The following is a 17,107-nucleotide window of genomic DNA, read 5'->3' as shown; positions in this document are numbered from 1 at the left end:
GAAAGGCTTTGGCATAGTCAATAGCAAAAAACAAACATAGATGCTTTTCTGGAACTTTCTTGCTTTTTTGATGATCCAGTGGATATTGGCAATTTGATCTCTGGTTCCTCTGCCTTTTCTAAAAACAGCTTGAGCATCTGGAAGTTCACGGTTCACATATTGCTGAAGCCTGACTTGGAGAATTTTGAGCATTACTTTACTAGCATGTGAGATGAGTGCAATTGTGTGGTAGTTTGAACATTCTTTCAGATTGCCTTTCTTAGGTATTGGAATGAAAATTGATCTTATCCAGTCCTGTGGCCACTGCTGAGTTTTCCAAATGTGCTGACATATTGAGTGCAGCACTTTCACAGCATCATCTTTCAGGATTTGAAATAGCTCAATGGGAATTCCATCACATCCACTAGCTTTGTTCATAGTGATGCTTTCTAAGGCCTACTTTACTTCACATTCTCGGATGTCTGGCTCTAGGTGAGTGATCACACCATTGTGATTATCTGCATCGTGAAAATCTTTTTTGTACAGTTCTTGTGTATTCTTGCCATCTCTTCTTAATATCTTCTGCTTCTGTTAGGTCTATACCATTTCTTTCCTTTATCAAACCCATCTCTGCATGAAATGTTCCCTTGGTATCTCTAATTTTCTTGAGTAGATCTCTCGTCTTTCCCATTCTGTTGTTTTCCTCTATTTCTTTGCATTGATTGCTGAGGAAGGCTTTCTTATCTTTCCTGGCTATTCTTTGGAACTCTGCATTCAAATGGGAATATCTTTCCTTTTCTCCTTTTCTTTTTGCTTCTCTTCTTTCCACAGCTATTTGTAAGGCCTCCTCAGACAACCATTTTGCGTTTTGAATTTCTTTTCCATGAGGATGGTCTTGATCCCTGTCTCCTGTACAATGTCACGAACCTTCGTCCATAGTTCAACAAATAGTCATAAAACAATGGTTTACACCAAAAAATAACTGTTTCTCAACTGCACTTCTGCTGGGTCCTTCAGGGACCTGTTGAATTCTGCCAGGTTTAAATGGGTTTGGTTGAGCTCGGTTGGGCCTGACTCAAGGTCACAGTCAAATCTGATTCATATAGCTTTTCATTTGAGGACTTAGCCAGAGGAGCATTCACTATTTTAGATACATTGTTATCAGGACGGAGGAAAGCTGATCAAGAATATGAAATGGAAACCCAAAGTACTTTTTGAATTCTCAGTTTAGAATGTCTGATTGTCCCATCTTTCTAGTTTTGTATTGGTCCAAAAGTGGCATAAGGTCAAACTAAAAGTCAGTGGTGATGTAGATATATTAAGTATTAAATTTCTTCTGGTGAGATTAATAAATACATGTCAATGGGCAAAGCTATGAAATCCCATTCCAGGGAGGAATCAAAGACTGGGAACAATAACTGAATATATTAAGATTATATAACAGAAGTGTTTTTTAAAATCTCAAACAGTACCTCGAGGAAGCACAGGATATGTTGCTAGATGAATTCACTGATCACTCTGTATTGCAGTAAGCATCCTTCTCCCACCACTGTTCCCAGTCTAACACGAAACTATGATTTCCTGAATAGAATGAATCAGATATTACTAAAGTGTAGAATCCCTCATTTGGATGCCCAGAGCTATTACACAAATGGGAATTCAGTAAAGATAGGAAATGAATGCACTATTCAGCTCTCTCATAACTGGAATTTCAATCTTCCAGTTCATCTCTAAATCTATCCTATATTTTATTCCCAGAGTGATTTTACTAAGAATTCAAATCTGATCATCAGGCATTTATTTAAATATATTCTTTTTACAATCCTCCATGTATGTAAGGGGCTTCCCTAGTGACTCAGTGGTAGAAAATCTGCTGCCAGATCAGGGAACGTGGGTTGGATCCCTGAGTCAAGAAAATCCCCTGGAGAAGGAAATGGCAACCCACTCCGTATCCTTGCCTGGGAAATCCCACGGACAGAGGAGCCTGGTGGGCTACAATCCACGGGGTCACAAAAGAGCCAGATACGTCTTAGCAGCTAAGCAACAACACCACATTGTCTTTAAGACAAAGTATATACTCGATAATTTTCAAAACAAAGCCAGGTAAAGACAGCTTCCTTGGCCCACTCAGTGATTCCCTTCCTTTACTATTATGCTGCTACTCATTTGGTACCAAGCCAGTAGAGTAATTTGATAGATAATGCATAGATAGATAGATAATGCATATATATATACATATATACATAATGAATGCTCCTCTGGCTAAGTCCCCAAATGAAAAGCTATATGTATATATATACACACATATAAATATACATATACAAAATGTATATGTGTAGTTTTCTTTCACTAATACTGGATTGTGATACACTGAATACATTGATATTCCCAACTGTATTTCTATATTGAATCTACAATAGAGTCTATATTACTCTGGCCAAATAAGATATATTCCTTCTTGTCTCTAAAATGGTTTGCTGAAATTAAACTGTCAAGCTTTCTATCTTTCTATTGATCTGTCAATATTAACCTTAAATTTTCTATTGTACCTTCCCTGCCCCATGTATAAACCTTCCCTGTCTTCTTTTGCATCACTCTTTCTACTTCCTTTCCTCAGAAAGCAGACCTCACTCTGTGCTTTGGTCTCCTTCTACACTAGCAATTCCAGACTATGAGTACTTCATTCTTCTTTCAGAACAAAAGCATGAAGGATGAAGTGTTTCTGCTGTGTCCCTCTCTCTAACACTGTCACCTGTGGAGGTTCTGGCTTGTTTCTTCCACTCCTCAAAGATTTTGGTACCCAGTTTAGATGTGCTGTTTATCCCAAGTCCCCACTTCATATAACGTTCATATGCACTCTGTTTCCAGTTCTAGAACTCCTTAGGTCTTAAAACTCCTGATACTCAATGAGCTTCTTTATCTTTTCCACTTAGGTTGTTCACTTCCACGGTCACACCTTGAGTCTTTTCATACCCTGAATCTGATCAGTCTTCAAAAATCACTGATCCAATAATCCCACTTCATGCCATATCTCCTTTCCTTATGGCTTATTCTGCTATTTCCATCTTTTATCTTTAACTATTTCATATATTTTATTTTATCAGGATTTCCAGTTACTTGAAATTCCTGCTCTCTACAAATTCATTAGATAGTTCCTTCATTTCCGACGTGTAGGCCCCAGGGGTAAGACTCTCAGGACAATCTGGACTGAAGGTGCCTGGGGGTCCCCACACAAGCTCCCATCCTAATTACACCTGAGGAACCCCAGGTATTAATAACTGTGGAGGGCCAAGCAGTCGATTTCTTTTGTACACTGCAGCGACGTTCTCTGTACTCGCTGAATCCCCTGGCTCACTTTCCTCCTGATCCACTACCGTAATGGGACTGTCTGGATAAACCTAACATTATTGCCAGTCATCCTCTAAGTGGCAACTGAGACTCTCTGCTGTTTTCTCATGAGTTTCTAATCATGCCAGAGTCTCCCTCACCCCTTCTGGGGAGGGATATTCTGAACAAGGTCCAGGCCTCTGTTTTCATGAATATGGAAACAGCTCTTTTTAAAGGAACAAAATGTAAATCCTAGAGTGTGGGCTGATGGAAAATTTTGTGGCTCAGCTGGTAAAGAATCTGCCTGCATTGTAGGAGACCTGGGTTCTATCCCTGGGTTGGGAAGATCCCCTGGAGAAGGGAAAGGCTACCCACTCCAGTATTCTGGCCTGGAGAATCCCATGGACTATACAGTCCATGGGGTCTCAAAGAGTTGGACACGACTGAGCGACTTACACTTTTTTTCACTTTCATTTCCTTTTCTGTTCAACTTTATTGATTTCATAACGATTTCTATCAAGAATATGCTTGGTATATATAAATGTTTCTTAGAATTATTGTCACACACATATTGCAAAAGTTTGTAACTTTGAGCCTCATAATCTTTTCCCAGGACTTTCTCTGATGACCCAATTACTACATGAAATTTTCATATAACAGAACAGAATATTTTCACTATAAATTCTTAACCACTGTATTAATTCAGGTCACCAACATTGTTCTGCAATCCTATTCCATGTTTGATCAACTCACTGCCTCTCCTGCATCTCTTCAACATTATTTTTGTTTTATTCAATGTTATTCTACTCTCCTCAAATATCCAAGTTTTAACTTCTTTCTACTATCTTTGAAAAGATAACCTTGGGAAAGATGAAATGTTTTGTGCCTTATTGTTTTCCATATGTATGGCTTTTAAATGTTAGCTCCTGTTATTAATGTTTTATGATTATTAGTATCATCTGCTCCCATTCTCTCCTTCTTCCTCATGTTACAACAAAATTCATCCTCCTGCTTGAAGATAATTCATCTCTACTGTGGATCTTATCTCATCTGCTTTCTTATTACAGTATATATCAGTTATTCTTATTTTGCCTTTCATAGTTTACTCACAATTGCATCATTCCTTTGGCTTGTAAGGGCTTCCCCAGTGGCTCAGAGGTAAAGAATTCACCTGTAATGCAGGAGCTGAAGATGTGGGTTCAATCCCTGGATCAGGAAGATCCCTTGGAGGAGGGCATGGCAACCCTCTCCAGTATTCTCGCCTGGGGAATCCCATGAACCAAGGGGCCTGGTGTCCATAAGGTTGCAAAGAGTTGAACACAACTGAAGTGACTTGGCACTCATTGGCTTTTAAAGCAGTTCAAGCATATCCTATGAGAAATGAAAAAAGAAAAAGAAAGTAGCCAAGTCTTACCTGCCTCCTCAGATTCAGTCTTCTTTCTCATTCTGCACAAAACTCTCAAAAGGCTTATCTATAAGTTCCACTTCACACTTCACTATATTTCCTTTCCTTTTTCTCCCTTCCTTCCTTCTTTCCTTGTCTCTCCCTTCCTTTCTTCTTTCCTTCTTTTCTTTCTCTCTCTACTCATTGCAATATCAATCTGTCTTCATCTCTTTATTACTGAAATTCTTCCAAGTTAACTTATTATTTCCAGTGTCAGGAAATAAGACTTCTTCCTGCCCCTGCCCCCAGAGTCAGGGGGCAGGGGCGGGGAGTGTTTTTAGATTACTGCCAAACACTACCTTATTCTCAGAACCTTCTGTTTAGATTTTATTTTTAAATTCTCCATATTTTTACTCCTACTTCTCATTTTTACAATCTACAATAAAATATTAGATTTGTCAAATCTTAGTCCCAGGATCATAAGTCATCACCAACTAGACTATATACCCTTAGACAAATTCATCCACATGTATGACTTCCATTATTATATTAGTTAGGTTACTCAAAAAATGATGTCTCTGGTCAGAATTGCCTTTTAGCTCCTGATAATATTTAACTACTTAATTGAAATAAATCCTTGGATATTTCAAAGACCCTGTTACACAATAAAGACAGAAACTAAACTTATAATCTTTATCCCCATCCTTTACTAGCCTTTTTCTTCACAAATGGCTGCATAACCCCACCCCCACCCCCCAGGTTATGTAAGCCAGAAACTGAGAAATCATTTATGACATCTGCCTCTGCCTTGGTTCTGGTATCCAGTCCTGGAAAAGTCTACTGATTTAATGTGCTAAAAATCTCACAAGTTTGAACACACCTATCTCCCTTAGTCCAAGTTGCCATCATTTCTTCTCTAGTTTACCCCTTCAATTTTTTTTTTTTTTTTTGTACTCAGAGCAATCTTTTATGTGATCAAATAAAAATGTCACTCCATACATAAAGCCTTTCAATGGCTTCTCATTGTATTTACAGTGAAGGCAACATACATCGACATGTAAATACGCTACATGTTTTGGCACCCACCTAACTTCCCAAACTCCCCTATATAATATTCTCCCTAACTTCAGCCACAGTGGCTTTCTTTCAGCCCCTCATATTCACTATGTCTTCTCCTCGTATATAACTTTACATGTGCTGTCCCTTCTGTGCGATTATGTTTTCCTTTGTCTCCCTCTATTCACCGGATTCCTCTGTTTTGTATGAAATCACCACTATGGAGAAGGTTTCCTATATATCTTTAACAAATCAATTGATCTATTACAAGCTTTTATAACTTTGTTTCCCTTTTTTATAGCATATCAATCCATGTACACAATGATATTAGTATGGGAAGGAATGTGCTTTCCTTAAAATCTTTATCGTATTGTTAGTGTTTGTCATGAGTGCCTGACCTACACACAAGTGTTTTGTAAATACTAGCTCAATGACTGGATGAAAGCCTAACAGTGACTTGTTGAGAGATGATTTGCAATAAATTGTGTTTTTATTGAGGCTGAAATACACTTACCTTGGCTTTAAGTTATAGTGTTCAATAAATGTCAGCCTGTAATGTATTAAAAGCAATTTTGGACTTTGTGTTTACATCCACAGCCAAACAAGTCGTTTTATACAAATATACTGTGACCACCAAGTGGAACACTGACTTAAAGGTTCTGTTCCTTGTTGAAAACAAAAAAAGTAGATGATATATTATATTTTAAGATTTAATATTGCTGAAGTGTATCATTGACAAATTTGCATTGATGATAAGCATGAGAACTGTGATTATTTCTACCTATACAAATAATGTTATTTTCTGTGTCCTAGTTTTTTTTTCCCCCTCAAACCCTCAAGCCCGTTAGGACTAAGTTTGTTTCTTCTCTTTATTTCCACTTTTATCTATAGTACTTATTTACCCAGTAGTCATATTAATATTCCTTACCAAACTACATTAAAGATGGTTTTTCACTGAATTATTTATTTTCCTAACCATAGTTATCTGAAGGGTATTTTTCATCTATTTTCAAAGACCATCTTTGAAACCCATAATAGTGTTGGATAGAAATGTACCTAATAATATATCACTAATTACATCTGCATGTCCTGTTGATTCTGTCTATAAAATATACCTTATGTCAATTTACTCATCTCTATATGCACTGATACAATTTTGGTCCCTGGGACCACTATCTCTTTCCTAGACTACTAATACAAACTAGACTTCCCACTTTTATTCTTTAGATATCATGTGCTGTGTGCTCAGTTGCTCAATCTTTGTCCAATTCTCTGTGACCCATGGACCATAGCCCGCCAGGCTCCTCTGTCCATGGAATTTTCCAGGCAAGAATACTGGAGTGGGTTGCCATTTCTCCCCCAGGGACTCTTACTGACCCAGGAATGGAACCCACAGCATTGGCAGGCAGATTCTTTACCATTGTACTATCATCAGTTCAGTTCAGTTCAGTCGCTCAGTCATGTCCGACCCTTTGCGACCCCATGAATCGCAGCACTCCTGGCCTCCCTGTCCATCACCAACTCCTGGAGTTTATTCACACTCATGTCTATTGAGTTGGTGCTGCCATCCAGCCATCTCATCCTCTGTCGTCCCCTTCTCATCCTGCCCTCAATCTTTCCCAGCATCAGGGTCTTTTCCATTGAGTCAGTTCTTTGCATCAGGTGGCCAAAGTACTGGCGTTTCAGCTTCAGCATCAGTCCTTCCAATGAAAACCCAGGACTGATCTCCTTTAGGATGGACTGGTTGGATCTCCTTGCAGTCCAAGCGTCTCCCAAGAGTCTTCTCCAACACCACAGTTCAAAAGCATCAGTTCTTCAATTGCACCATCATATTCACACACAAAAGCCAGATTAATCATTTTGAAACCTAGTTTATATCATATGCCTTTTAAATGTAGAATCTGTGAATGCTTACTTATTAAATTTAGAACAAAATCCAAAATCTTTAGTATGACCTATGAGATTTTACATAATTTAGCTCGTGTCAGGCCATCCAGCCTCAATGTTTACTGCTCTTGTTTTTTCTCACAGTGTTAATTGGCATTTCTCATTGTCATTTAAGACATTTCTTCAAAAAATATGAAGATTTTTCCCACTTTAGGTCAGAGTCCTTGTCCACGAGTAGGATTTTAAATTCCATTCCCTGTGTCAGGGTGACATGTAGAAATGTCTTAGCAATCAGTGCATAGTATTGGTTTACAGATCTGTTTAGTGTGAAGCTCAAACTTTTCTTTGTTGATTGTATCAAAGTTCTCTGTCATTAACAGTGGACATGATGAGGAAGCCTATGTACCTGGGTTGTTGCTGGGATCTGTCTTATGTTTGCAGCAGCAGAAGCCTTGGACCAAGACAAAATTGTGGGTGATACAATGGAGAAATAAAAAGAAATAGGGTCTTTGATTTTCATATTAACCTTCTCCGTCAAACTCTGCCTCTGTGTCTTCCAGTTTTAGAGCCAACAAATTCCTTATTGTTTAATTCAGAGGCAGTTGAATTTTCTGTTTCATAAACCATTTTATAATGTCATGAAAACACTAGCTGTGGAAAAGATACTTAAATTAACTTAGACTCATTTTTCTCATATCCAAAATAAAACTAACTCAATAGATTCTTGTGAGGATTAGAAATAATGTACATGACACTAAGGAATATGTAGCCACTGGCTACAGTAATCACAAAATGCTATTTCTCAGACAGACTCAACATTGCTTAAGAAATTTTGAGTGAGAAAAAGTATATATTTACTCATTTTCTTCATTATTCTGTAGTATCTACTTCATTTATCACTTTATTGTATTTGAAGTTGTTTTATGTCAAGTCACCCAACTTCCCAAGTGGCACTAGTGGTAAAGAACCCGGCAGCCAATGCAGGAGACATAAGAGATGTGGATGAGGAGGGCACAGCAACCCATTCCCACCTGAAGAATCCCATGGACAGAGGAGGCTGGTGGGCTACAGTCCCTAAGATAGCACAGAGTTGGACACGACTGAAGTGACTTAGCATACATGCAAGTCCAAATATTGAAAATATGCTCCTAAGATTGGTTTGCCGCAATCACGTAATTACGACTGCCCATCTTTATTTCTCTAGTGTTAAGTGTATGCTCCCTGACAATGTGCAATCCCCTCTTCTCTAGGTGTCAGAATTTACTGATAGTGTGTACTAATGTGAAATTCCCTACTACAAAAGATATAGCAAAAACATCCAACAGATGCTTCAGAAACCAAATCCCTGCAGGTTCAAGTTTGAAAATAATCTACCTGCTAGCAGATTTAATGAACTCAGGCTTCCCTGGTGGATCAGATGGTAAAGAGCTTGCCTGCAATACAGGAAACCTGGGCTCGATCCGTAGGTTGGGAAGATCTCCTGGAGAAGGAAATGCCAACCCAGTCTAGTATTCTCGCCTGGGAAATACCATGGATGGAGGAGTCTAGTGGGCTACAATCCATGGGGTCACAAAGGGTCAGACAGGACTGAGTGACTAACACTCTCACTTTCACTTTCATTGGCTAGTGTCTCCAGGGTCTGCTGTGTCTCACCTACTCAGCTGAAGAGGCTGCTAAGTGATTGCTAACAGTACATGGCATGCGAATATATGTTGTGGCCTGTTATTAGGATCATTAAATATATAAGGCTAGTTACCAGTTGTCTGGAAAAAGAATGAAGAATTAGAATATTGTGTCAAATCTATTTTCATTTCATAATGCTTTGCAAGGAGAAACTTTAAGTATATAATTAAATACCTATTCAATTCTAGTGTTTGTTGTGCATAAAAATGTTTCCCTTATATTAGTATTTCAACTTATAACATTATTGGAAAAATGACTTTTTGAAAAAATCTATTTTAGAAGCATATCAGGAAAACTGGTATCTTTTAAACTTTATGACTGATGGGCTGATTATTATCAGATATTTGGTGCTCTAATCTTACATAATATATTCTTGTAAGTAGAAGTTTTTAAGGTTCATAAATAGAAGGTGGAGATTGATATCCCTTTTATGGAGTCATGCTGTGATGTAGCATCCAGGCACTTTTTTTTTTTTTTTTTTCCTGCCAGGAAAACACAACCACAAGAACATATATTTATTTCAGTGAATTTTTATTAATGTGCTGAAAAGTAGCATTGTGATTTTGCATTTGCCTATCTTGTTGTAAGGCCATCTTCCTATATTTCCTGTAAAAGGACTCAAAGTTTAAGCCTTAATAGCAATTTTTAAAAGACCATATAAAGTTTCATGAAACTCAATCTTTAAAACTTACACATAGCACTGACACTTCTAGAACAAATTCTGAAAGATAATGTTGAGATGCCCTCTAATGCATAGGGTATGATTCAAAGTTATGATCAATCACTTTGATTCTGTTGCTCTCTCTTGCTGTGTACCACAGGGTGACATTCTTTGCTTGGCTTGTGGAAGTGGTTATACATTTTCCCAATTTCCTTCAGAGTCTCCTGGACTCATAGGACTGGGGAGATCACCTACGTGATTTCCTGAGACTGAGTCAGTGTCGTGACAGAGCACAGAGTACGTGGTGGAAGTGTCTGGCAGTAGAGTTCTAAAAGGCCCAGGATTCATTTTCAGATGTGATACATAGTCAGATTTCTAAGTTAAACTGATGCTGTATGACCACAGTTCTGCCTTTTGTATTTGTCCACATTTTAACTTCTTATGTCTAGGTTTCCTAGTTCGGGTTACTGTCATAGTAATAAAAGAAAATAACACAAGCAAAGTTATTTTTTAACAGTGTACACAATAAGGCTCAGTTGACACTATATTAACTATTTGATCATTATTAAATGATCATTTTCTGGCACAATCTCCAATATAAGAAAATGATCAGTTTATGATTTTTACTCCCTACCACAGGGGAGGATATACTAGTTGTTCTAAAGTCATGTAAGCACAACTCTCAGAAATATCTGGGTAACTGGCCCTTGTTCTAGTTCTGAAATTTGAGTTAGGGAATACATTTTTCCTGGCGTATACAAGGAGGTTGAAATTGTAGGATTAGAAGGAGTCTGAGTCTCTTATGAGGAGCACCTGGTCTGGATGAGGTTGTCTAACTGTGTATTTCTAGGGCTTTCCCAGTGGCACAGTAATAATTATTAAAAAAAAAAAAAAAAAAAACCTGCCTGCAATGCAGGAGACATGGGCAGGAGATGCAGGTTTGATCCCTGGCATGGGAAGATCCCCTGGAGAAAGGAAGTGGCAACCCAACTCACCTGGGAAATCCCAATCCATGTGGCTGCAAAAGAGTCGGACACAAGGTAAGTAAACAACAGCAGCTAATAGCGTGTTTCCAGCCAAGGCTCAAAGCTCGACTGTTTCAAATATATGTACAAGCCTGGGCCTGGAAAAGAAAGTTAGTCATCCAAGGTGTCTGATACGACCTAGTCTCCCTCATAAAAATTTATCATGGACAACTCTGCGCTTCCCGGTGAGGCACTTGGAGATTTTAGAAGGCACAATATCTATTCTTCCACTAGATAAAATTACTGACCTGTGTTGTGTATCCTGACTTCTTCAGATGAGAAACTATGCTGGGTTAACTTAAATGTGCCTGTGCCTAAGTCACAGCAGTCTATATCTAATATTAACATATATCAAGACACAGGTGTGGCTCCACAGCAAACACTCATTGATCATTGACCAACAATCTCTGAACATAGATTAGCAAGAACAACAACAAAAACAGGTGTGTGTCTGCTTTCAAGGTACACGGGGAATGGTCTGCATAATACACTATAGATTATCTTTTAATGCTATCGGGTGCCTCTGGTCATTGAAAATCCCTTAATTATACTGTTTGAAAAGGTCAAGTTAAAGTCAATGAATCACTTAATATTAATTAATTACTTAGATTATTTCCTTTGTATCTAGATAAGGGCCCCATATGGAACATAGAGTATCAGTCCTAGAAGACAATAATACCAGCAAAAAGTAAAAAAAACAAAAAACACACACAGTAATAGGGATGATAGGGAACCTAACTTTAACATCAACCTAACTTTGACAACTTTGAGAATTTTGATCATAGTCCTACTTTTGCTATCACAGACTGACATCACACACTTACTCTGGTCATTTTTGATAGCATTTATTAAAAGCATTTATTTTTCTATCCAAGAGAAATTATATTTGATTATAATGTTAGATGCAAAATGCAATATTATCTTTTTTCAGGACAAGGAATCAGTTTTTTACAGTGCCTGGTACAAAGTGAGATTTATAAAATATCTCAAAATAATGATAATAATAATAATAGCATATGCTTTCATGGCAACTACTTGAGCTAGATACTATCCTAAGCAATTTATACACACTAACTACTTTTTGAGTTGGTTGCTTCATAGCAAACTCATGAGATAGTTTATACTATTATTTCGTTTTTATACATGAAGTAAGTGAGACACAGAAGTTGAGTAAGTTACCCAAATCCATGGACCTAGTGGGTTTTAGTGGAGAAGAAAATGGCAACCCACTCCAGTATTCTTGCCTAGAGAATCCCAGGGACAGAGGAGCCTGGTGGGCTGTTGGCTATGGGGTCGCACAAAGTTGGATATGATTGAAGCCACTTAGCAGCAGCAGCAGCAGCAGTGGGTTTAGAGACAGGATTCAAACTCAGGCAGTCAGGGACTTAAGCAAGATTCTGCTCTGTCTAGAAATCATGACAAAATAAATAAAAAAACTCAAACTTTTTGATTGAATAAGTTTACTAAATGTCTATAGATTTTTTTTTTCCATTTTAAATATCAATTTGTACATTCAACTTTCACCACATGAGAAAGTGTTAGTTTGCTCAGTCCGTGTCTGACTCTTTGCGTGTAGCTTGCCAGACTCCTCTGTCCATGGAATTTACCAGGCGATAATACTGGAGTGGATAGCCATTCCCTTCTCCGGGAGATCTTCCCGAACCAAGGATCAAACCCCAATTTCCCACATTGTGGGCAGATCTTTTACCTTCTGAGCTACCCAAGAAGCCCACACGAGAACTTGGTCTAATTAAGGAAACTATTGTTGAATATTGACTTAGGACTTTGATGCTAAAGTACCAGACTTGCCTTGTGAGCTGCTGATTGCTGCTGTCCTACACTGACTCTCACTAACAAACCCAAATACCAAAATGTCACGTGCTATTTCATCTGAGAGCTTTTATAACTTCTATTGTTGTTTGCACTTAATATTCTCTTAACTAAGAACTATCTCACTTCCAGTGTCTACATTTTTTTGTATACAGCCACTCACATGATTCTGGATTTTACAAATTGTCAGAAAATAAAACTAGGCAAAAACGCTTTCAACAAATCAGTCTTGCAGACCTGAGATTCTTGAGTGCCTAGGACTCTGGCAGCTTGCTATAGCAGAGATCACATCTTTAGAGACTGCAGTGGTGCTCCCATAAAGTATGTCTTTCTCTTTATCACTGTCTTTGCTATTCTTTAATTCTTATTCCTTTTATATCACAAAAGATTATATTTAATAGAATATTATTTATATATCACAGAAAATGTACAGGGGAAACTCACTTTTATTCAACACTTTATATTGAACATATAGAAACATCATTATATAAGATACTAGAAAAGTATTTTATTGAGAGAATATGGGAGTATTTAAGTTTTAAATTATTCAGTAAGTACTGTTTGTCCATCTGTCCCTTTTCTAACCATACTTGTGTTATCTGTAACTGTCTGTCCCAGCCACTGTTAGTCCCAGCCAGACCTAGGTCCCTCTGCTTCATTAGACTTAGACCAGATAGTTAAAAGGACCTAAGGAAATCTACTATCCTTTTGTCCATCACAGTGTTTAAAATTCTTGGAAAGAGGTTTAGTTTTCTGCTCACCGACAGCTTCCTCATTTACCCCTGACCGTGAGTTGCCTATCTGCCTAATGGATCATTGTGCCCCATGGTGTCTATTTTCCCCTCTGGTACTTTCTTAAGAATTACTCTACTTGCATATTCTCAAGGGACCACATATATTTTGGTTAAAATTTTCTTAACTTGTATTTATTTATCATGTTGGTATTTATTTAGCATGGTCTTTGCTATGTCACACAGGAAGTAGAAAGATGGAATCGTTTTCTGCTCAGGTTGGTTGGTGTGAGAACCATCAATGCCTGAGAAGATCAGGCTGTCAGAGTCTGTTGGGCAGTGGAGAGTTAATGAAAAATGAAAGGTGCTTGGGATTTTTTATAGTAGGCTAAGACAATTAATTGAGGTAATTTTTACAGCTAAGTTACCCTGCCAAGGAGTTTGGAGAGAAGAGTTCAAGAATATGTGCTGAAACTTCCATCCTTACCCCCCTACCCCAGAAATGGAAAAGAAAACCTAAACACTAGACAGGATGCTACATAAAATGACCCTTTATTCTAATTCCAAATGTTTTCTTTTCCAAGCTGGAAGTTTGTTTCTGGTACTTCTTATATTATCCCAAAACTTGATGATTAATCAGCATTCCCTTTATTAAAGGAATTCACAACAATTATAGGCTCAATATCATGTTTGCATAAAAGTTTCTTGTAGTGTAAACAGTCTCTATATTGCTGTGGAAACTGAATTTAATTTACATCATCTCCCACCTTAATTATTCAGATTGACTCTTCCTTGTAATACTATACTAAACTCAGGTATAATAAGATCACATTAGATAAATAAGTTTTTTAGAAACAACAGGTAAGTCAATAAACTGGCTTCATAATTTGATTGCAGTCAAGGTTTTTGCTGAAATTTTCAAGCTTGATTTCTAATTTCTTATTACAAATCGTACCATCCAACTATACGGAAAATGCACATTGACTGCTAAATTAAAATAACAGAAACATTCCTCTAGTTTGCAATGATTATATAATACACATAGTTAAGTCTTCTAGAGTTAACTAGAGTTAAGTATTTAATAGTGCAAATAAAAGAATAAAAAAGTAACACTCACAAGAATAGGATAATAGGGGAAGAAAAAACCACCTGAAGAGCTATGGAAAATTAAATACTGACATAATAATCCCCAGAAAACTGACTTCAAGCTTGCAGAGTAAAACTCTGGAGAAGCTCCAGGATTGAAGGCATCAGGTACATTTTAATGTAGTAAGGTGTGATCTTGAAGCTTAAATCAGAAGTGTGGGTTAACATCTTATTGTGGAAGGGGCAGTGAGAAACAGATTTCAACTGCTTAAGGGTTTGTCTATAGCCATTCACACCCAATTCTGAAAAAAAGAATATGATTGTGTTCTGGCGACATTTGTTCCCATTGAAGTCAAAGATGAAATGCTGCCTAGAAACAGCAGCATTAAGTGGCATGCTCAAAAGAAAATACTCCCTGAATTTGGGGGGCCTGTCAATGCAGAGGCCAATTTATTGTTGTATCATCCCTTGATAAACATGAGTTCACATGTATCCACTTCCAATCAGCTTTCTTTCCACACTAGTGATCAAACAACCCAGGAGGAGGCGAGGGAGAGATCCATGAGAGATGATTTCAAATTAAGTTCTTTTTTAAATAAGAGATTAAATATGGCTGACTAGAACAAATATAGTTTTAGGGCCTAGGGAAAAATTAAGGATGGGAATAGAAAAAAAGAGAAAAACCAAAAACATGGTAATTTTTCTATCCAGATAATACCAATATTTAACCCTCTCTCAAATTATGTGAATATAGGACATTATAGAGATCAAATGTGACCAATATTTATATGATCATGATAATGTAAACCAAGTATTTACTTAACAAAAATCTGTGGTTAAAAATCATTGAGAGAACGAGGCAAGCGAAATATTTTTGTTTAATGCAACAAAGGAGGTCTAAAGTATATTCCATAGTAGGAGATTGCTTTACAACATCTAAAATTGAAACAAGTTATTGAAGCAAAAGTAAGAATTTAGTAATGGAACTTCAGATACAAAAAAATTATCTAAAATTACTGAAAGTATTTGAAAGTGCTTCACTGTTTCATTATCAACTATCTAATCCTACCCACTTGAAACATATAGACACATATATGTATATATTGATATGCATATATACGTATACATATGTGAAGTCAAGTGGGCCTTAGAAAGCATCACTACGAACAAAGCTAGTGGATGTCATGGAATTCCAGTTGAGCTAATTCAAATCCTGAAAGATAATGCTGTGAAAGTGCTGCACTCAATATGCCAGCAAATTTGGAAAACTCAGCAGTGGCCACAGGACTGGAAAAGGTCAGTTTTCATTCCAATCCCAAAGAAAGGCAATCTGAAAGAATGCTCAAACTACCACGCAATTGCACTCATCTCACATGCTAGTAAAGTAATGCTCAAAATTCTCCAAGTCAGGCTTCAGCAATACGTGAACTGAGAACTTCCAGATGTTCAAACTGGTTTTAGAAAAGGCAGAGGAACCAGAGATCAAATTGCCAATATCCACTGGATTATTGAAAAAGCCAGAGAGTTCCAGAAAAACATCTATTTCTGCTTTATTGACTATGCCAATGCCTTTGACTGTGTGGATCACAATACACTTTGGAAAATTCTGAAGGAGATGGGAATACCAGACCACCTGACCTGCCTCTTGAGAAACCTGTATGCAGGTCAGGAAGCAACAGTTAGAACTGGACATGGAACAACAGACTGGTTCCAAACAGGAAAAGAAGTACGTCAAGGCTGTATATTGTTACCCTGCTTATTTAACTTATATGCATAGTACATCATGAGAAACGCTGGGCTGGAGGAAGCACAAGCTGGAGTCAAGGTTGCTGGGAGAAATATCAATAACCTCAGATATGCAGGTGACACCACCCTTATGGCAGAACGTGAAGAAGAACTAAAAAGCCTCTTGATGAAAGTGAAAGAGGAGAGTGAAAATGTTGGCTTAAAGCTCAACATTCAGAAAACTAAGATCATGGCATCTGGTCCCATCACCTCATGGGAAATAGTTGGGGAGACAGTGGAAACAGTGTCAGACTTTTTTTGGGGGGGGGCTCCAAAATCACTGCAGATGGTTACTGCAGCCATGAAATTAAAAGAGGCTTACTCCTTGGAAGGAAAGTTATGACCAACCTAGATAGCATATTAAAAAGCAGAGACATTACTTTGCCAACAATGGTCCGTCTGGTCAAGGCTATGGTTTTTCCAGTGGTTGTGTATGGATGTGAGAGTTGGACTGTGAAGAAAGCTGAGTGCCGAAGAATTGATGCTTTTGAACTGTGGTGTTGGAGAAGACTCTTGAGAGTCCCTTGGACTGCAAGGAGATCCAACCAGTCCATCCTCAAGGAGATCGGTCCTGGGTGTTTATTGGAAGGACTGATGCTGAAGCTGAAACTAATACTTTGGCCACCTCATGCAGAAGGTTGACTCATTGAATAAGACCCTGAAGCTGGGAGGG

The sequence above is a fragment of the Cervus canadensis genome, chromosome 25 (assembly GCF_019320065.1).
Source record: "Cervus canadensis isolate Bull #8, Minnesota chromosome 25, ASM1932006v1, whole genome shotgun sequence".
In the NCBI taxonomy this organism is placed as follows: Eukaryota; Metazoa; Chordata; class Mammalia; order Artiodactyla; family Cervidae; genus Cervus; species Cervus canadensis.
This window is presented reverse-complemented; position numbering follows the sequence as displayed.